This window comes from Mus caroli, chromosome 14 (genome assembly GCF_900094665.2).
Source record: "Mus caroli chromosome 14, CAROLI_EIJ_v1.1, whole genome shotgun sequence".
Taxonomy (NCBI): Eukaryota; Metazoa; Chordata; class Mammalia; order Rodentia; family Muridae; genus Mus; species Mus caroli.
This window is the reverse complement of record NC_034583.1, coordinates 4,193,036-4,214,376: the sequence shown is the minus strand read 5'-3', so window position 1 is coordinate 4,214,376 and position 21,341 is coordinate 4,193,036. Positions and strand designations below refer to the sequence as shown.

Sequence of the window (21,341 nt, the reverse complement as noted above, 5' to 3'; positions counted from 1 at the left end):
ATCAGATTGGTGTTGGCCAGTCGTGCAAACAAGATCTTTGCATGTTCTCAGTTCATCCTGATAGCAGCTCTGAGTCAGAGGTGCTGGTTACCTCTGCTTTACCAGAGAGACAGTGAAAGCCCAGAGGGGCAATGAATAGTCAGGCACACACAGCTGGCAAGTGCTGGGCCTGCATATGGCCTCAGGTCTTCCATTAGGGGCAGGATCTCTCCTGGAAGATGACATCAGAAGGTTGACTTGCTTGGTAGCTGCTTTTTCCTTTCTGGTGGGATCTGAAGGAGGGGGGCCCTCTTTTCCTCAGTGACACAGCAAATTAACCCTCAATTTTATTGTTTTCAAGATCATTCAGTTTCAAGTAAGGGGGTGACTTTTAATGGAGAAAAGACTAATTTAAGGAAATGTCAATATTTTTTCTAAAGTTGGCAACATCAAAACTGTATTTATGGGATTAAAGAAAACATTCTGCATTTGTATAATGCAAAGTCACTTGAAAATATCAAATTTCTGTATCGTTCTTCATAACATAGCTTGCAGCTGTTGGCATCAGTCTATTTTTAAAACACAAAAATAAATTGTTTCTTGCTAACTCCCTTGAGACAGATATGTCATTGGTTGGAATCTATGAGGTCAACATTCTATAAGACGATGCTGTTCAACTAACTTGCTAACTAGCTTATCTTACTTAAAGCATAAGAAGTAAATTTATTTTAGTTTTTTTTTTTTTTTTTTTGGTGTTTTACGAGACAGGGTTTCTCTGTGCAGCCCTGGCTGTTCTGGAACTCACTCTGTAGACCAGGCTGGCCTCGAACTCAGAAATCTGCCTGCCTCTGCCTCCCAAGCATTGGGATTAAAGGTGTGTGCTACCACTGCCTGGCTTTAGTTTTTTTTTTTTAAGTGCAGGAATATCCTCTAAATAAAATGGCCATTGCCACGTCTCACTGATGTCTTCAGTAAGCACATTTGGATGGAAACCACCCATCTATGCTTGTTTGTCCTTTATGTTTCAAATGGCGACAGGTCCCTTTCAAGAATCAATGTACTGGGTGTATTTTGATATGTCCTTATTGTTGCCAATATACTCACCTGTTAGAATACAACATTATTATACCTTAACCTTTTCCAATAGTTAAACTTTAGGGTTCCTCCATCTTTTTTCTTTTTTTAAGTTTTCTTAGTAGATCATTTGATGAGTATGAAGTGCCCCTTCTTATTATTTCTTTTTTGATTACTTTGGGTTGGAAATCGATTTTACTCAATATTAGAATGGCTACTCAAGCTTATTTCTTCAGGCCATTTGCTTGGAAAATTGTTTTCCAGCCTTTTATTCTGAGGTAGTGTCTGTCTTTTTCCCTGAGGTGGGTTTCCCATAAGCAGCAAAAAGTTGGGTCCTGTTTATGTAGCCAGTCTGTTAGTCTATTGTTAGTTTATTGGGGAATTGAGTCCATTGGTATTAAGAGATATTAAGGAAAAATAATTGTTGCTTCTTGTTATTTTTGTTGTTAGATTTGGGATTCAGTTCTTGTGGCTGTCTTCTTTTCAGTTTCTTGAAGGATTACTTTCTTGCTTTTTCTAGGGCATACTTTCCATCCTTGTGTTGGTGTTTTCCCTTTATTATCCTTTGAAGGACTGAATTCGTGAAAAGATATTGTGTGAATTTGGTTTTGTCATGGACTACTTTGGTTTCTCCATCTATGGTAATTGAGAGTTTTGCTGGGTATAGGTAACCTGGACTAGCATTTGTGTTCTCTTAAGACCTGTATAACATCTGTCCAGGATCTTCTGGCTTTCATAGTCTCTGGTGAGAAGTCTGGTGTAATTCTAACAGGTCTGCCTTTAAATGTTACTTGACCTTTTTCCCTTACTGATTTTAACATTCTGTCTTTATTTAGTGCATTTGTTGTTCTGATTATTATGTGATAGAATGAATTTCTTTTCTGGCCCAGTCTATTTGGAGTTCTGTAGGCTTCTTGTATGTTCATGGGCATCTCTTTCTTTAGGTTAGGGAAGTTTTCTTCTATAATTTTGTTGATGGTATTTACTGGTCTTTTAAGTTGCAAATCTTCATTCTCATCTATACCTATTATCCTTAGGTTTGGTCTTCTCATTGTGTCCTGGACTTCCTGGATGTTTTGAGTTAGGATCTTTTTGCATTTTGCATTTTCTTTGATTGTTGTGCCCATGTTCTCTATGGAATCTTCTGCACCTGTGTTTCTCTCTTCCATCTCTTGTATTCTGTTGCTGATGCTCACATCTATGGTTCCTGATTTCTTTCCTAGGGTTTTTATCTTCAGAGTTGTCTGACTTTGGGTTTTCTTTATTGTTTCTACTTCCATTTTTAGATCTTGGATGGTTTTGTTCAATTCCATCACCTGTTTGATTGTGTTTTCCTGTAATTCTTTAAGCGATTTTTGTGTTTCTTCTTTAAGGACTTCTACCTGTTTAGCAGTGTTTTCCTGTAATTCTTTAAGGGATTTTTGTGCTTCCTCTTTAAGGACTTCTACCTGTTTCGCAGTGTTCTCCTGTATTTTTCTTTAAGTGAGTTATTAATGGCCTTCTTAAAATCCTCTACCAGCATCATGAGATATAATTTAAATCTGAATCTTGCTTTTTGGTTGTGTTTGGTTATCCAGGACTTGCTGTGGTGGGAGTGCTGCGTTCTGATGATGCTGAGTGGTCTTGGTTTCTGTTAGTAAGATTCTTACGTTTGCCTTTAGCCATCTGGTAATCTCTGGTGTTAGTTTTTATAGCTGTCTCTGGATGGAGCTTGTTCCTCCTGTGATTCTGTTAGCCCCTGTCAGCACTTGGGATCTCTCCTGAGTCTCAGTGTTCAGAGCACTCTCTGCAGGCAAGCTTTCCTCTTGCAGGGACTATGCACATAGGTCTGGGTCTCAGCTCTGCTTCCTGGCTGAAGATGAAGGCTTGCAGGGAACTTGTCAGAGAAGCTATGTTGCTTCTGCAGCTCAAGTGCTCTCCTGTGCAGACTGCTCTCTGATCACCTCCTGTTTTTTTTTTTTTTTTTTTTTTTTTTTTTTTTTTTTTTTTTTTTTTGCTCTCTCTCTCTCTCTCTCTCTCTCTCTCTCTCTCTCTCTCTTTTCTGGTACATACTAATGAAGGCTCTTTGCATGTAAATATCATCATACCCATTATTAGAGATTCTGCGCTATATCATGAGCTTCAGTCAGGATTATGTGCCTCATTTTTTCCACATTGCAGGCAGGCCTCATCTATAGACTTGGAATTCATTTAGCTGCTTCTCCTTGGCCATGCTTTGCAGGAACTTCGGAAGAGAACTATAAAGCCCGAAGCTTGTGGGACAATTAGCCACATCGTTCTTTAGGCTTCACTCTTAGAATAAAACAAACACTCTGGATTGGCTTTTCAGCCTAAAGCAACCATATATTATTCAATATGTTAATCTGTTACCTCAGTTTATTTATTAATGGTGCATTAGTGGATATTGCTAATCAAATTGCACCATAATATATATCATTAGGTATGACAGAATGCCTTCAGCTGCAAGTTACAGAAAACCTAATTTAGGTTGTGTGAAACAAATAGGGGGAATGGCTCGTTCATAAGGAAAAAGTAAGAAATGAGTGTCTGCTCAGCCTGTCAGAGATGTGGGTGCTCCTGTCCTTTTCTGGCGTTCTTGGGATAGCAGTTGTATTCCAGGAGCCAGGGAGAGGTGACAGAGGAGTGAGGCATGTCACGTTTTATCCATCCTGGGAGTCATTAGCCTGATGTGGAACAAAGGCAGCAGTGGCTTTATCCTGTAGAATCCAAAATAAGTTCAAGACCACCTAGCCCCTTCTCCTCTGAAGGGACTTTCAGAAACATAGCAGTCAAAATGACTAAGTCTGCAGCTGCCAAAACAAAATGAGCTGTTCTCAGAAAAATAACCATAACAAGATAGTAGTTCTTAAAAAAAAACCAAAAACAAAAAACAAAAACAAAAAAACCTCCTACCCCGCCCCACACTGAATTCTGTGAAAAACAAAAAAACAAAAAACCAAAAAACACAAACTGCCATGACCTTGTCAATAGCTGTGATATTAATAGATGTGACATTAATAGCTGACCCATAAGTTCAAAACATACTGTTGCTGTGCTAAAAACAAAAACAAAACCCAAAACCCCCCAAAAAACACAAAAAACACAAAACCCAAGGGCAGACAGAGTGAGGGACTAGGCCAAAGCGTCACTTAGTCACCCTATACAAACCAACCAATGCCTGAAAAGGTTACTTGCTACACCAATGAGAATAAGCCATCTACCCTGTTGCCTAAATCTGCCCCTTACAAGTTATGAAAAGTGTGTTCTTTATTTGCTCTGGGTCTCTCCTCTGGCCTGCTTGCTGAGAGGGGGGTCCCCAACATGTTGGATCAATAAAAATCCTGAGTGAGTGTCTTTTGATGAACTCCAACAATACCTCACCGCAGAGTCAATGTGTTCACTGTAGAAGTGATCTTACCTGCAGTCTTGACACTTGTAGGGAATCCTTGCTCATGTTCTGATGTCTGTTTTTGTGGTCTAGTCATAAATGTCCATGAAAGCTAAGATTACTCATGTTGCCTTGTTACTGGCCTTTGTGTGATCAGCACCCAGGTCCATGCCTAGAACCTGGCAGGTGGCAATTCTCCGAGCTGCTTTGCACCCCCACCATCTGCATGTTGTTATAGCCTTCTTTGGGTTCTTTAATTCTTAGTGGAATTAAGGAGGATAACATTGTGGGGTGTGTGTGCGTGTGTGAAATTTCTTTTCTGTTCCTCTTCCTACAACCTAGTCTATGTTCTCATCTCTTAGGGAGACCCTAAAATGGCTTCCTTTCTTTTATTTCATCTCAGGTTGTTTTTTTTTTTTTTTTTTTTATAGACAGTGGAAAAAAAGTATAGACATTATTTCTCTTCCTTTTACAAAGAGTAATGTGCAATATACATTGTTTTGTGCATTAGTTTATTTGCTTTGATTAGTTTATACATTATTTGTATAATGTTCCATTATATGAATTTTTCATAGTTTTATTTATTTGTTCTCCTGTCTAGCCTTATTTGAAATCTGTGTCTTTCCAACCAGACTGGGCCCAAGTGAACCATAATACTCTAGCCCTGCAGCTATCCCACTAGCAGGAGTAGGCAGCTGTATCTTAATTTCTTATCTGACTGCCTTGGCTCCCGCACACTTGAACTTTGCCTCCAGTGTGTAGTTGGAAATGTCTAAAATATTCTGTATCTCCCAAGAAGAGAAGGATTTCTGGTGGTTTTATGCTCATTGGAGACCCCTTAGCTTGGTGTTAGTCTCTTCCATTATCAGAAAGTTTCATGTTCTGGATTGGGTCATGAACTAATCCCTTTGTTCTCATCCTAGAAATCATGGAGTTTTGCACAATATTAGTTTTTGTGCCTTGTGAGGAAGTTCATCTCCCGGTTTAGTGAACCGCAGGTTTTGACATCTGCATCATCTTGCATCACTGAAGGCAAATGGAAACAATGGATTTTCTTCCTGGTTCTTTTAAAGGAGCAGAAGAGTGGAGCCTCACCCAAAGGGACACCACAACCCCATCCCAAAATATATTCTTCCATGATTCAGAATTATACCAGATGATGGGCGAGGAGGTAAAGGTATCTAGTTTGCCATTTCTCTGCACAGTAGTCCCTTGGAGGTAAATCTACATGACTAGTATCAATCCCATGTAAAATGCCCACACACTACTTTCTTTGTGAGCCCTTCAGATTATACTCAGTGAGCCCCCTGGCAGTTTCTCCCTCCGCTCCTTTTACACAGTGCAGATGCCATTTGTTCCCATCTCTCTTTCTAGAGCAGTGCTTCTCAACCTTCCTGAGGGTGCAACTCTCTAATTCAGTTCCTTGTTGTGGTGACCCCCAAACATGAAATTATCTCATCACTACTTTAAACCTTTGACTTTGCTACTGTTATACTCATAATGTAAAAATTTGATATGCAGGATATCTGATACGGGACCCCAAAGGGGGTTATGACCAGTTGAGAACCACTGGTCTAGAGTCTGCTGTCCATAAAGGTAAGGACTAGGTTGGACATTGGATTCTACTGCCTACTATGGTACCTGGCACATAAATGCTTAGGAAGTATTTGCTAAACTAATAATGTCTGTTAGCATACTACATAGAAAAGGCAATTTCTGGTACTTATGCAAATCTGACCAGACTAGGAAACAAAGCTAAGGACTTTCAGGTTTTTTTGTTTTTTTTTTTTAAATCAAAATTTCCCTTCAGATGACAAATTTCCATGAATTTGTAAGACTTGGATAGATAGATTTCTGGGCACACTTTACACAGTTTCTTCTAATTATAACACTTTGCAGAACTGTAGTTTAGCATCCATAGTCAGGAAAGTGACATGAAGACTAGAGTCTTTGTATGTTTGGTTGTGTCTACTTTTGCTGGTGGGTGCTTTTGAATTCTGTAAGGATGACTTCTTTATCATGAACACTTCTGTGATGACCAATTGTCACACTTCTTAATTTCCTTAGAAACAGAGAATGTAATGCTGGAATAGAACTTTCCTAGCTGGGGGACAAATTGATGCAAGAAAGAATAGGAGAAAGCATACAATTTTATTTAATATTTCTATGAACTAAGCATCCTTATAAGGAAACCCAAACACAGAGGTGTACTTAGGGGTGAATATTTATGTGGAAAATTGGATAAGAGCAGTAAATTGTGATAATGTGACAGGGCAAAGACACTTGGGCTCAGGAAATTTACTGGGTAGAAAAGTGACTAGGACTAGTGTAATTCTATTTGTCCATAATCACATGAATTTCAACATCTGCCCCATGGTGTTACTTTCTTGTATGGGAAGATATCTTTGGTATAAACATGTCAGTTCCTATCTTCCAGAAGAAGGGAAGCTCAAACATGCTTGTTGCTCCTGCTGGTTTTTAAGTTCCTTTCCTTGTGTTAAAGCAGCATAGTTAGGGTGGGATATTTTGCTATCCTTCAAAGGTGGAAAGGGGTATAATGATTGGCACATTGTCTTTCAATGCAGTAGCTATAAATTGTTTGTGTTAAAGCATCTGCTGAAGTCATTGCTGGTAGCTTATAGCTACAAACATTAAACACAAAACTCTTCCATGTTAACAGCCCAACTCAGACATTGGACTTTTAGAGCCAGACTCAACCCCTGGTTATGCTAATATAAGTTTTAAAATTGATTTCGGGTTATGAGGATGGATTTTGAGTTTGGAAAGAAAATAATTCAAATGGCACACTCTGGGGTTTAGCAGAAAGGGCAGGCACACTCATGAATATATTTGGTTCCCCTCTCCATTCCAATTTGTTGATCCCATGGGAAAAAAATTGTGTGCTGTGAAAGACATGGATTATAATCCAAAACAATTTTCTGCAAGAGGAAGTCAGAATGTTTAGGCCCAAACCTTAGACCACAGAACCCGTTTCTTCTTCATTTCCACCCATTGGGGCGTGCAGATGGTTACCGTTATTGTGTTCTTTTACTTATTTAGCTTCAAAATTTTAATTAACACTTAAGATTTTATATTTCATAGTGTGCCATGTGATGTTTTGATATAAATATATATTACATAAAATTTGAAAATCTAGCCCAGTGTCTCTTTTTTGGTGAATTATATTTACCAACTACTTGTGTTAATTTTCATGGACTTGTTCTCTGAGCACATTTTCCACTCTTGGTACTATATGTGCTTCAAGTTTGCTGCTGTCAAAACATGTTTTTAAAAATAACCTGTGGGTTTTAATCAGTATAGTGAAGATAAATTAGATTTTTAAAAAGAAAATCTACCTAATATATAGATCAGTGAGGAATTATGTTTATGATTAACTTTTGCTTTTATGTGGTAAGACAGGGCAGTTATACTGACATTTAAATTGTTTAATTAATTTTTTAAACTAGGGTGTAATGGTAGGAAATGATAATTACACCCAGTGATTGACTGCACATTTTCATTTCCTCATCTCTCTGCCTTTTATCCCAGTGGTTTCTCTGAAAGGAAATCTTCTAAGGACAAAGCTTCCTGACACTCTTTCCCTTCATTCCTTACCTGGTGCCTCCGTACACATCAGCTCTTGGCTTAAATGTCCCTTTGATGGGGAAACCTTTTCTGACCCATGTGACTTAGTTGGTTTTTAGCCTTTTATTCAAGTCTTTACATCCTGTGTTATTTTACATTAATCTCAGCTTCATGTTAATACTTGGCTTTTTCCTTTGACTGTGAACTAAGCTAACGCAGAGGCTGTGTCTGTCTTCAACATTCTCTTATGGGTTCAGTGTCTGGCTCACACCAGATACTTAAAGAGGCCAGAAAGGCTGCTCAGGGACATGTGGGAGCAGTGTTTTTATCTGTCTTGGTATAGACTCTCTTCTCTTCTTTCTTTCTCTCTGAGTGAGTTTTGAGTATCACCATATCGAATTACTGAGGTAGAAAGCCTAGCTGACATTCTGTTTTCAAGTGACCATGCTTTGACCCACTTCTCTAGTAATATCATCACGATTGTATCTCATTGCTGTGCTTTCTTGAAGGCTGACAGGCAGAACAAGTTGCTTCAGTGCACAGTCCTCATCTGTCATATAAAACAGTTTGCAGATTCTTATTATGTGAATGAAATATGGAGAGAGGGATGGTGTTCTTGTTGGGCTATCATGATAATTGAAAGTAACCATATCAGGGACCCAGGGGAAAACATGGGAAGAGAGACCTTTGAGAAAGGCAGCAAATCAGGAGGTGAGCCTCCTCTCCAAGCTCACAGGTTCAGGATGCTTGCTGCTATCAAAAGGTTTGAGACTGAGATAGCACATCCTTTCAATGTGCCTTGGCTGGCATCACCACACCCCAGCTGCCTGATACAATCAGTGCCACTCTTATTGTCCTCAGGAGATATATTCTAAGGAACTTTGGGCATGGGCTCTGTACCCTCTTCAGTTGGGAAAGAAACTGCCTTTGTATTCCAGATCAATAAAATTTGGAGAGAAATTGGAAATGTGCTATAAAAAATCATTAAGCAGAGAAATTCCACCTTGTTCCTGGGTTTTGATTCAGAGGAAATAAATGACACTGGACTTCTCTTACAGTTTATATTTTACAAGCTTGGCCCTGGTGAATTAGAGTATCACATAGTACTGTATCAATGACACTTGCTGTCTAAATGGTTCGGTCCTGTAGATGGAAACGGTGTTTCCTGGAGTCCTTTTAGTTAACAGGAAGGGTTTTTACTTTACACTGGTGAAAAGTTTTAACGTGATGACAGGAAGTGGTACAATTCAGCAGTTATTCAAGCCATGACTTTGTTATAGTTTGAGATAGCTTTAAAATCACTTAGTCGAATAAAACTCTAAAGTACTGTAACTGCCAGGTTGCTCTATCTAATTTATGAACCAGAGGCAAAGGAATCAACAATAACCCTCCATTTGCCATTATTAGATTAGCTATTTCTGAAACCACAGAACATATATAACCCTTTACTTTGTGCTCACTCGAATTCAGTCATTAATCTTTGATGGAACTCTCATTTAACCAAATGCCCTTGTTTACAACAAGAAGTACGTTAAGTCTTTTGTGTTCAGAATTTGATATGGCCATCTTAGAGCATGTCACCCACAATGGCACAATAAAGTTTTAGACTATTCATTTGTGTTCTGCCAAACATTTCCCAGTCATTCCTGTCTGGGTCCTGTTTTGCTTCCCAGCTTTCAAAAAGACATTTTTAGGTTTGTAAGTCCTCTATTTTTTTTCAAGAATATAACAAGACATTAACAAACATAAAACTACTTGTAGCAGCTCCATAAAATTGATTTTTTCAAAATTATATAAGCATCTGGTGGTCTGAAAATGTTTCATACCTGATATTTAAAAGATATTTGACTATTGCCAAAAAGGAATCGATTCCTCCATGCCATTTCGCTAGTGGATGTTGTCATATGCCACCGGGCTTGTAGCTCACAGACTGAGGAGAGAGACAGACTTGGATTTTTCCCTAAACTTCCATTCACACATAACAGACCTTGGACCTGCATTTAGGGAGGCTCATTAACTGTCAACTGGAACTACCTTTTAGTTCCTTGTTGTGCAATAGACGTCATAATAGTACTTATAGTGTGCACATCAGATATTGTCGTTAAAATGAGCATTTGTACTTGTGCCTGTTCAAAATTTTGTTGATTTGAATAATACTTTATTGGTTCCAAAGTAGGTTGTGTAAAAGAAATGCTTTTATCTTTCCAGGAATGAATAGTCTGGTATCTTGACCATAACTAAAAGTGACATGGAACATAGTTACTATTTTGCATCTGACCACATATATAGCTTGAGGATGAGTCACTGGCATGAAAGTGGATTTCAGATGCTGATTGTAGCTCATGAGCAACATCCATACCTCAAAGGAGTGTTGCTTACTTAGTACTCATAAAGTGCATTTTTATTCTACTTCATTTACAGTGACATTTAAAACTGAGATAACGGGTGTTTTAGATATATGAGCCAGAAATATATTACATGTCCATTAAAAAGGGATGTTGTGGACCACCCATTGTTACCTTCCATGTCTGTGAAACTTCTGTCCATGTTGTAATGTGTGATTAAAATTTACATACATGTTTTACGAGTAGTGGAGATGGCTGTAGGTAAATCTACACCATTTTCACACAGTTTCCTTTAGTCCTGTAGCAGTGAGAGGAACAATAGCACTCTGCATTGGGAGATCTGTTTGCTGACATTGTCCTTGACTTTGATCTGCCCTTCATCTGTCTTGGAGAGGCCACTGTGGGGTCAGGACACTTGCATGGCTCTTACATTGTGGAATAATTTTTCTTCATCTCTGCCATCTTTCTGTTAGCTAGACTAATGAGTCACAGAAGGAAAACTTCCTTAAGCTATAAAAGTTTAGCAAGAATAAATAGGTCTATGGTGTTAGTATAATGCAAAATAAGATAGCATTTAATACCGTCTCTGCATCAACATCATAGTGACAGTGCCCTCACTGAGCCGGAAATTGAGGACTTACTGAGATACACCATCTGGCAAAATATGGAAGGCCAGTTTTGTGCCAATTGAAAAAGCTGTGTCAGATCCAACTCTTGTGTATTTCGAATATTATCAGATGCCTTGGAAAACATTTATCACTTTTTAATTACAAAGTACTAAGGGATTTCAGTGCCCCAAAGAAAATATCAGAAGCCCAAAGGTAGAACTATTACCCAGTGGATGATAAGTGCAGCCTTTAACCTTGAGCTCATGTAGGAAATAAGGACAATCTCGTCCCAGGGTCTTTTTTAGAAGAGTCAGGGGGTGGCATGTCCTTGATCTGTCTAAAGGAGTTGTGGACCAGGTCTTTCTGTTATTCTGATGGTTGCCCAGCTTCTTTCTCCTGCGGCATGGCCAGTCCTTGGAAGCACATGCCAAGAAATCAACTTGCTTCTGCATCTTGGCCTATCATGTAAGCTGTGGTCTGTCATGTTCATTAAAATGAAAATTTGTCGAATGGAATTTGCCCGACTGGCAGAATAGTTTAAATGTCAGATGTTGTTAGGCCTGGATATAAATATTATGTTTCTATTGTTAATTAATTGCAGTGCCTTAGTACCAGTGATCCAAAATCCAATTTAGTCTGCAATAGGCCTGTGGATATGGGCCAGAGATAATGAATGCAGAGGGGAAATGTATTCAGACTTTCCATTGTATTTATCAATGTCCTCTTAGAAAAATGGCAAATTTCAGTGTGTCACTGAAGTTCAAGAGGTGCCAAGCAGGACAGAATTAAGACTCATGGTCTTTGGAAACCTATTCCGTGTTACTGTTGAGCCTGCTCACTGCTTCTACTGTATGTCTTTGTGTCAGAATACCAAAGAGGTCCTTCTCTGTCCCCTTTCCTTTCATCCCCTCTCATCAGCCCTGCCCCATCTGCTGTTATGTTTGAAGCTTACTTCAGAGTCAAAGGTAGAATGGGGGCAACCCTGTGCAACTAGCCCTGTTTTCCTGTATGGCATTTCCCTCTCTTCCGTTGCTGTATATCATTCCTCTCTTCTGCTTTTTCATCCCGTGTTTTGGTCCCCAGGCTCAGCAGCCTGTCTGTCAAGTCTGCCTCTGTTTGCTAAGATCATTTTGCTTCCAAATTGAGCTGGAGGCTGAATATCACCCAGAATAATGCTGGTAGAATTGCCTGCATCAGAACTGGGGAGCAGAAATCTTGCTACCGGTGCCGAGACTTCCAAAGTGATGTTATTGCCAAGCCAGAGCCAACAGGCTCTGACTGCCATCCGCAATCAATATTTTGTTGAATGCTTGCTGTGAGTGTGGCATCTTACTCTGCCACCTCCATGGGTTCCAGAGGCAAATGGGTGTGCCAGGAGAAGAAGGGCTAATTAAGACTTTGGAAGGCAGGACTGATGTGGTCCAGTAGTCAGGGACCCTCATTTAGTTCCTGGCATCCTGCTCCATGCCAGCCTCCCTCTGCCCTTCTGATATGCAGGGCAAGAAGCAGAGGAGGAAAGATGAACTTTGGTCTGCTTTGAGGGTCCCTGTCCAACAGTGTCTGTCAGATTAAAAATGAGAGGGAAGGAGGCCAGAGAATCTTCCAGATGGAGAGTTCAGAGGAGGGCACAACCAGACTCCTTTTCTTGATGACGTAGCTGGGCCGGCCAGGAAACAGGTGTTGCACAGACTGTTTCCTAGTCCTGAAGTGGAGCACGATCTGGCAGAACAGGCATCAGAAACTCTGGGTGGGTGCTGGTTCAATGGATTACATACAAGCTCTCTGGTGGAGGTGCAACAGGAACTGCAGTTCTGGGCAGCAGGGGCTTGCTGAGACCATAGCACTGACAGTCACTCTCTCTGCCTCTTAGTTACACAGTTTTCTAAATAATTTCCATATGCATTAAAAAGTATTCAGTATTGGGATCTGAGAGGAAGAATTTGTTCAATTGAGAGCAAGTATTTACAATAAGGCTTAAGAAATGCCAGAAAGGAAACAAATAAGGGTAAACACTGACTGGACACCTTTAAAAACAGATTCTTTTAAACCTGTATCTGCATATAGACTCTCAGTTTTTCCTAAAGATGAACCTCTTTTTCTTGAATTCAGACTAGGAGAATTTGGGGGAGGGCTGTTGCTACTGTGAACAGAGCTATTTGACTTGAAATGTCATCCCGTTCCAAGAAAACATACTGGGAGCATGTTAGGGCACCTCTGTGCAAATGTCATATTGCCACATTGTGTCCCCTGGAGATGAGTCCAGTATGTCCTAGTCCTGTCTGGTGGTCAGACAGACTCATTGACCCCCATTTTCAGGGACCCCGCCCAGATCAGGTCACACTCCCGGCGATTTCATGGACTTTGATTTGCCTGGGATTCTGTAAATCTTGAGGAGGTAATTATTGACCGCCTGGTATTCTACTCCTCAGATGTCACCTAAGGACTTTCAGATCTCATGCTGCTGAGCAAATTTACTTTTGCAATGCCTAGCAAATATGACAGTATTGAACAGGTATGACGAAAGTGTGCTATGTGTGTGGGTGGTGGTGGTGGTGGTGCACTGATATATGCCTCAGGCCATGGAGGATGGGCTTGACCAGAGAGATTTCTGTTTTATGAAACTCTGAAAAAAAAAAAAAGGAGAAAGTAAGGAGTGGTTGAAATCAAAGGACAAATCCCTAAAGCAACCACAGCTGTAGAATTCCAAATCATTGTATGCTAGCAATAGTGAAAACATACTCGGTTATTAAGCAAGCTTTGCTGTGTGCCTGTTCCTGGCTAGACACTCTTCTACACACTCTTCTAGCTGCACCACAGAGCAAGTCACTCTTAAAGTTATGGATTTGAGGAAGGGCTTCTACTTGCTTTTTACAACGTAAGGTAAATCATGAAGGTAAAGGCTATTCTGAACCCGAAAGTATGTCCAAGGTTTGTGCAGAGAATATATAGATATAAATTCAAACACAATTTCTAAGACTATATAGGAGAAAATGTTAGGTTTGGGGGCTTTGCTGTTATTTCTTGTGAGTGTTAAGTCACTATGCAGATTGTCAAATAACTCCATGTATTTAAAAATATTCATTTATCATCAGGTGGTTTAACCAGCCCTGTTTTCCAACTGCCTGGTTTTTACCGATATGTAGAAAAAGGTTTTAGAAAGTGGTTTAAGAATCTTCTCTTAGTTGAAAATTGGCTATCATTTGAAAGACTGTTGCAGTAATTTGTCTGCAGTAACAGCTCACTGAATGCAGCATAAAAATGAAAATGAGCACTGAATTTATTCAGTGTCTTCACTGTTGTACCTGAATGCACAGCCTCTTTCCTAGCTATGTAGATAATTGTTACAGACTTAAAGGTCAATAACCAATCCCTCAACATGGCAGTTAAGTCGGGTGAAGGCTGCAGAATTTGACAGCAGAGCAAAAGTCTCAGTTCCAGGGAACCTTGCCTTATGTAGGGTGCAGCTGGATGGGTCTTAGAAATAGCTTTCAAGTAAGCCTGTCTGTGTACTGGGGAAGGCTAGTCCTTTACATTCTGATCAGTAAAGGATCTGTGGGCTGGGCCATGGACTGAGGGGTTTGGGTTTTTTTTTTAAAGCTGGGAGAAAACACCGAGATAAATCAGTCTGTTATTGGCTTGTTCTACTTTGGTTCCATGCTTATTTCTTTGAGGAGCAGCTGAAGCCCAAACCTATTTGGATTCATTTAAATCTAATTTATGTCTTGCAGAAGGTCATCTGAAGGGTATAGACACTGTCTGCTCTGGAGCAGAGTGTGGTGAGGTTAGACTGGGGTGAGTGGTGGATAGAGCAGCCTTACAGTTGGAGGGGAGAATGTTTACCTGATGGCACAGGTGTAGGGCTTTGCATTTGGGAGTCAAAAGAAAGAGGAGGCTTATTTTGAGAGGTGATTCCTGACTTTTGCCCAGAGGTAGGTATTTGGATTATGGGAACAAGAACTTTTGGATTCTGACTTGCTCCTGTTTGGTACACACACACACACACACACACACACACACACACATTTTCAGGAACTAAAAATGTTTTAAAGGCTATACTTAGGGTGCTCTGTGTTTGTGTATTCAGCAAGTATTTTATTGAATGATTTTTTTTTTTGAATGATTTTGGATGTTGGGATAAAATCTGGGGCTTACGAAGCACAAGGCAGGCAAGTTTGTACAACAATAGGTCTAGGTTTTAAATAACAGAATGTCTGATTAAGGTCAGAGAATATAAGCACACTGAACACAACACATAGTCATGACAAGACACTGCAGGGATGGCCAAAGCTCTTTCCCACCACTAGTCCCTAAAGAGAAGCTGCATGAAGACAAATTTTAAATCCTATTTCACAAAAAAAGCTTTTGTTTATTTATTTGTGTGTGCATGTGTAATGTGTGGGTATGTCTGTAGGGTCATATGTATTATGTCATGCTTGTGGAAGTCAGAGGATAACCTACAGGTATTGGTTGTGGAGGTCTTTCCATTGTGGAGGTTCACAGATCAAACTCAGGTTGTTTTGTTCGGCAGCTAGTGCCTTTACCTGCTAAGTTCGTTCTCCAGCTCCTTCCAACATAGTTTTAAAGTCCCATTTTACAAATCTTTCCCCATTGTAAGACTGCAAGAAAAGAGTGCACACTGCTTGGTTGATTTCCCCAGCCATGCTTGCCCCGGCCCAGGTACTCAGTCCATGTGATTGTGCAGTGTGATGGACCATCATTCCCCCAGAGGTGTGCATGTCTTTGTTGAGAGAGGGGTGTATAGTGCCAATAGAATTGTGTGAAATTTGATCCTTCTTCCTAAGAAGTGTAACTTTTGCCTGGCTCTGTCGGGGACACATGCCTTTGGAATCTTTATATTTTGAGAAGCTTCAAGCCACAGGGAGAGGCCACATGTGTTATAGCAAAAATCTTAGCTAATCTTAGAGACTGTTGAAAATTATGTGGCTAAAGGGCCACATATGATTCTGGGCTCTTTCAAGTCTTCAAGTGAGACAAGGCATTGGAGCATTCTGCAAAGCCATTCTCCTGTACTCTCAGAATTCCTGATCTGTAGAAACTAGGGAGATAAGAAATAATTAATTTTTTTGCAAGTTAAGCATTTTTGAGTGCTTTGTTATGTAGCAATAGACAAATAATATATACTTCTCCAATTATTACTAACTTCAAGTTTGACTAAGTCATTTTTGTTAGCTCTGTTGTGTTTCTTGTTCACTTAGTTTCCCCCATGTTTAATTTTCAAACCTTCTGAATATATTTCTTATAAAAATCAAATTACAAGATTGAACAAACATTATTTGGAAAAACTATTTGACTAGATGTTTCTGCTCCAGTTAGGGCAGCTACTGATATGGCTAACTGTTGGGAAGTGACGTCTCTCGTGTTCTCTGTTCACCAGGCTTCCCTCGCTTCTTTTGCCTTCTCTTCCCATCTTCTCCAGAGGATTCATTAAGCTTCTTTATATTGTTTTGTCCACTGGTTTGGAAATTTCTATTCATTTGATCATCAGTATCTTATGTTTTTAAAATGTAAAATGGAAACCTGGATATGGTAGGCATGTTTTACCCCTAGCACTTAGGAGGCTGAGAAAGAAGTCCTGGGGGGTTGGGGCCAGCTCTGAGACCAGTGAGGTCCCCTTTTCAGTAGAAAGCCAAACAAGCCAAAGGGAGGCAGGGAATATATACAAATGCTTTTTGAGATGCACAGTTTCATGAAAATGTCCAAATATATGGAAGAAAATAATAAAATGATCATAAACTACCTTTTTCTCGACTAATTCCTCCACGTTTTCCCTGTTATATCTACCACCACCCAAGACAGAGAACCTGACTTCTGTGTAAGACATTTCTTTGCTTTCAGTTTTAGATTTCCTTTCTACTAACATATTCCCAAGCAACCTAGTATTTATTTTTGTCCTTTAGAAATGTGTGCAAATGGAACAATACTAAGAAAGACCTTTGGTGCTTTGCTTTCACACCATCCTTGTTAATATTGATGACAGCTCCATTGGCTTTTCTGATTTGTACATTATTTTATTGGAAGACTATAAATGTTTTATTGTGCTGCTTTGATATGGGTTGTATGCTCCATTTTGCCATTTTATCCAGGGTGTTTGTTCTTAAGCAGTTTTTGTATGAATGTTGTGAGCAAGGTATGAGAGTTTGTGGTTATGTAGCTAACTTTAACAGGTTCATCAGATAGACAATGCTCACTCTCGGGTTAACACTCGGACTTCCTCCCTAACTACGTATCTTGCTTCTCATGTTCTCAGCTTCATTTGATTTGAGAACCTTAAGCATTGGTTGCTGGTTATTTTATCTCAACTTAACACAGGCTGGAGTCATCTGAAAGGAGGGACCCTTACTTGAAAAGGGCCTCATAAGATCCCACTGGAGGGCACTTTCTTAATTAGTGGTTGATGGGGGAGTGACCAGCCCATAACAGGGGTTGCCACTCCTGGCTTCTATAAGAAAGCAGGGTAAGCAAGACATGGTGAGCAAGCCAGGAAGCAGCACTCCGCCATGGTCTCTGCATCAGCTTCTACCTCCTGGTTCTTGCCCTGTTTGAGTTCCTGTCCTGACTTCCTTCAATGATGAAGTGTAAGCAGGAAATCCCCTTTGCCCCAGGTTTGTTTTGGTCACGGTTTTCATCACAGCATCAGTAGTCCTAAGGTGACACCACTGTTGTTTCCTTCTTCTTTATAACCAGGATTATGATTACTTCTTTAAATTTGAGTTATGATCAGTATTCATTATTAGGTAGTTCCATGGACTTTCTCTGGTCATCCTTTCCTTATATGAATTTCTCTGTATTAACCTACATCTTATGTATTTTTTCCAAAGTGAACTCCTTTAAACAGACAATCTTTTAAAAAAATCTGACTAATGTCCTTTTTTCTCTACTGTTTTTGAATACTAGCATAAGTGTAATTTATTGGATTGTTAAATTTAGTAAACTGTGGCCACATTCCCAGGTCACTGCCTTGCGTTTATTCTTATGGATGGGTAACGTGTCCTTTTGTGACTGTCTTTGTTTCCCTTTTCTGACTGAGCTCAGGAATGCCAATTTGCCTTGGATGTTCTGTAGTGTCATTTGGTCATTTGGGTGCATCTAAGTTTTGAGTTTTTATTCTTTATCATATGATTTTGATGTGTTTCTGAAGAGGACTCATAGCTTTCATTCTAGAAAATTTATATGCATTGTTTTTTTTAAAATATGGGTCTTTCTCTTTTCCCTTACAATTCTCTATTTTGCTTAGCATCTCTATATATTTGAAATAGAAAGGATTTCAGACCATAAATCTCTCACATTTCACAGAAGGAAATATATTGCATTTTTTCTAACCTAAATTATGCTTTCCCAACCCAATTATGTACTATGGAACTAGGAAGAACATGAGACAATTGTGATATTTTCTATGGAGGGGCCTGTGTTAATATTCTAAGGGTTATGCCATTACCTATGACTATGACCTATTCTTTGGTGGTCATCTGTGAGTGGTAAAGGATTCTTTGTTGGAGTTAAGGAAGCAGAGGGAAATAATCCAGGAAGACCTAAAGTCATCACTTAGAAATTTTAAGGAGAAAAATAACTGTAGTAGTTAATAATTCTCAACTCCTGCAACTTTAGGAAAGTGAGAACCCAGCTATGAATATGAGAAGAGACTTTCATAGAACAACTCTGTGAATAATGGTGGATGCTCCACATCAGCCTTCAGAACCTTCAGCCACTATCAGTTCTCAACAGCAGTCATTTTGCAGTGTTCTTGTGGATTCCATTGACTAGACTGTGACACGTGGGTAGTGTATTTTGCTGAGCAGGAAGTTAAGAAGTAAAGACTTGATTTGCAATGTGAACTTGTAGCTTCTGCTCTCCTGTGGGTTTTTCCTAAAAGAAGGCTGCGTTCTTGCCAGAGAAAGGGAGGTTGTGCACGCCTAGGCATCTGCCATCCCCTCTTGTGGACAGCAATGCTAAGCAGAACTTCAAGCCCATGTACCCTGTATGAATGGAATAATATTCCTGAACTGAAATATCTTGTGGCAAGTGGAAATCAGCTGTATGAAAAAGATGATAACAGGACTAAGAACATAAATGCTTGTTCAGGTTACATGTGCTGTGCTGACATTTAATATGCCTTCCAAACCCACAGTTTATAATCCATTCACTGCTGAGGTGTTCACATTCTAGAAGGTTTGACTATATATAGATTTGGTGAGGTTTGTATGATGCAGTGTGCTGTTTTTGTTTGTAACTGTGTTAGCCTTTCATCCATTGGTAATAATACAATAGAGCAGATAGATCAGTTATAAACATCTAAAAGGTTTATTTGGATAGTAGTTCTGAAGGTACAAGATCTAGGGGCAGCATCTGGCAATGGCATCCTCATGGCAGAACACCAAGGCTGTTTTACAGACCATCACATGTATTGCATGTACTCCACAAATGTTTTAATAGATCATACTCCTCTTGTAAAACATACACACACACACACACACACACACACACACACACACACACACACACACACACTTACACTCTGCCTTTTGTAATGGCTATGTGATCGCTTTCATTCTCTCTTATAAAGCCATTGGGCTTCAAAATCCAATCCCGAAGTCTTTAGCCTAGTAACCTTATTCATTCCTAGTTATTGCTCAGTGTCCTCCTCTCGAACCAGATTCAGATTAAATTTTCATCCTCTTCACGCCTCATGGTAGAAACTAAATTTTGACACACAAAGCCTTGGAAGACATTAAAACCGTATCTGTCTGTGTCTCTGGTTGGCCTTTTGGGCAGCTCTGAGGCACAGGTTTCGTCAGTGTGTATCTAGCTAGCATCATTTACCACAGCATTGGAAATTCTGTTGAAAACCTTGGAAAGGAACCGTGGTGCTTTACTTTCAAATATCTTAGTCTTTCGTTTTTTATCTCCTTGCAGCTTTGAAGCCCAGCAAAGAAGGGAAATCCACTGAGAAAAGTCAGGAAAGGTAAGTGTATTTATTACATGGCCTTGACAAACATTGCCTTTACCACATTGATTTTTTTCTTTTATTCAGAGATTTAAACACTTGGATTAGAGATACAGCTGACAGGACAACTTCCTTAACCACCTGCTCATCCCCTCTCATGGGCAAAAGTGCTGAGCAATAGTTAGCGGAGAGCAGGCACAAATACAGTGATGTGCTGAGGGTGGCCAAATGCGATTGCGTGTTTGCTGACTTTTGCTTTCTCTCCAGCAGTTAAGATGTTCCAATAGAGCTACGTTTACTAAGATTAATGCGCGATGGAGAAAGAATGCACTGCTACCACTCCTGGTCAATATTTAAATAAAACCAGCTGGCCAAACAAAGCATTTAAAATAAAACGCAGAGCGAGCGGCATTTCAATCGGGCTGGATGAGATTTATCTCCGCAGTGAGTTGTGCGGTTGAGTGGAGGAACTGGGATTGTCTTATGGCAACCGCCTTCCAGTTTGGTGGGGCTTTCCCCCAGTCACACTGCATCCTTCCCAAGCAAGTGAAAGGAAGGGAACATCTAAGCTCCAAGCAATAGGGAGAAATAGCAGCTCAGTCTCCTGTGAAACATTACGGTTGATTTGGTTTTTTACATGGAAAAAATGTAATTGTTTCATTTTGTAGGTATATTTATAAGTGTACCTCTGTACAGCAGTGTTCTTTGATTCATTGTTTAATTTCTGTTCTGCATGAAGTATTTTAATTTAGAGAATTCACTCTGAGGAATTATAGGGCTGTGCTTTCATCAAGAGTCTTTGGAGGCCAAGGTAAAATATGCCATAATTTTACATTTGTTTTCATCATCAATTATGTTTTTGACAATTTTAGGGTTTTTTTTTTCTGTCATTTTTATTATAGTAATTATGGCTGTGACCAGTTTGGTAAAAGTTGAAAAGCCAATTTGATTTACTTTCTATTTTAAGTTATTTCTAACTTTATGACAAACTTGAGTTTTTAATGTTCATTTTGAGAGTAAAGTATAATCTTGCAAAGAAACTGGAGAAAAATCTCTTTTGAATCATTAAAGCATTACCCATAAAAACTGTTCGGAGGATTTACTTTCAGGTGACCAAGTTCTGGTGCACGCGTGGATCCTGGCTGTCTTGGAGTTTTGATATTGTATGTGGCCATAGTGAAGAAAATGCCTTATAAAGATGCAGATGATTCTCATTCTCATAGACTGGTCACTGCCTTGCAGCCTTGAGCCATTTCTAGGAACATGGAAGCACTTGATAGCATTTAATCCTATGTGTTCACAAGTTACTGGTATTATAAATGATATAGCCATCTCAGGGACTTTGTAATTAGACAGTGTGGCTTGGTGCTCACATTTCTTTAGAGAAAGGGGCATTTTCA

The 21,341-nt window shown here is 39.5% G+C and overlaps 1 protein-coding gene across 6 annotated transcripts in view; it reads left to right on the top strand.

Moving 5' to 3' along the window:
- Fhit (fragile histidine triad diadenosine triphosphatase) overlaps positions 1-21,341 on the top strand; it is a 1,519,265-nt gene that overhangs the window by 16,752 nt on the left and 1,481,172 nt on the right. For 3 of the 6 annotated variants that reach the window (XM_029468749.1, XM_021182256.2, XM_029468745.1), the window contains exon 2: positions 19,911-19,959. The gene's annotated coding sequence lies outside the window, so the exon portion shown is untranslated. Of the gene's footprint in view, positions 1-13,237; positions 13,492-13,776; positions 13,860-19,910; positions 19,960-21,341 lie in introns of those variants that run through there. The other 3 variants (XM_029468746.1, XM_029468748.1, XM_029468747.1) reach the window with 3 other exon arrangements.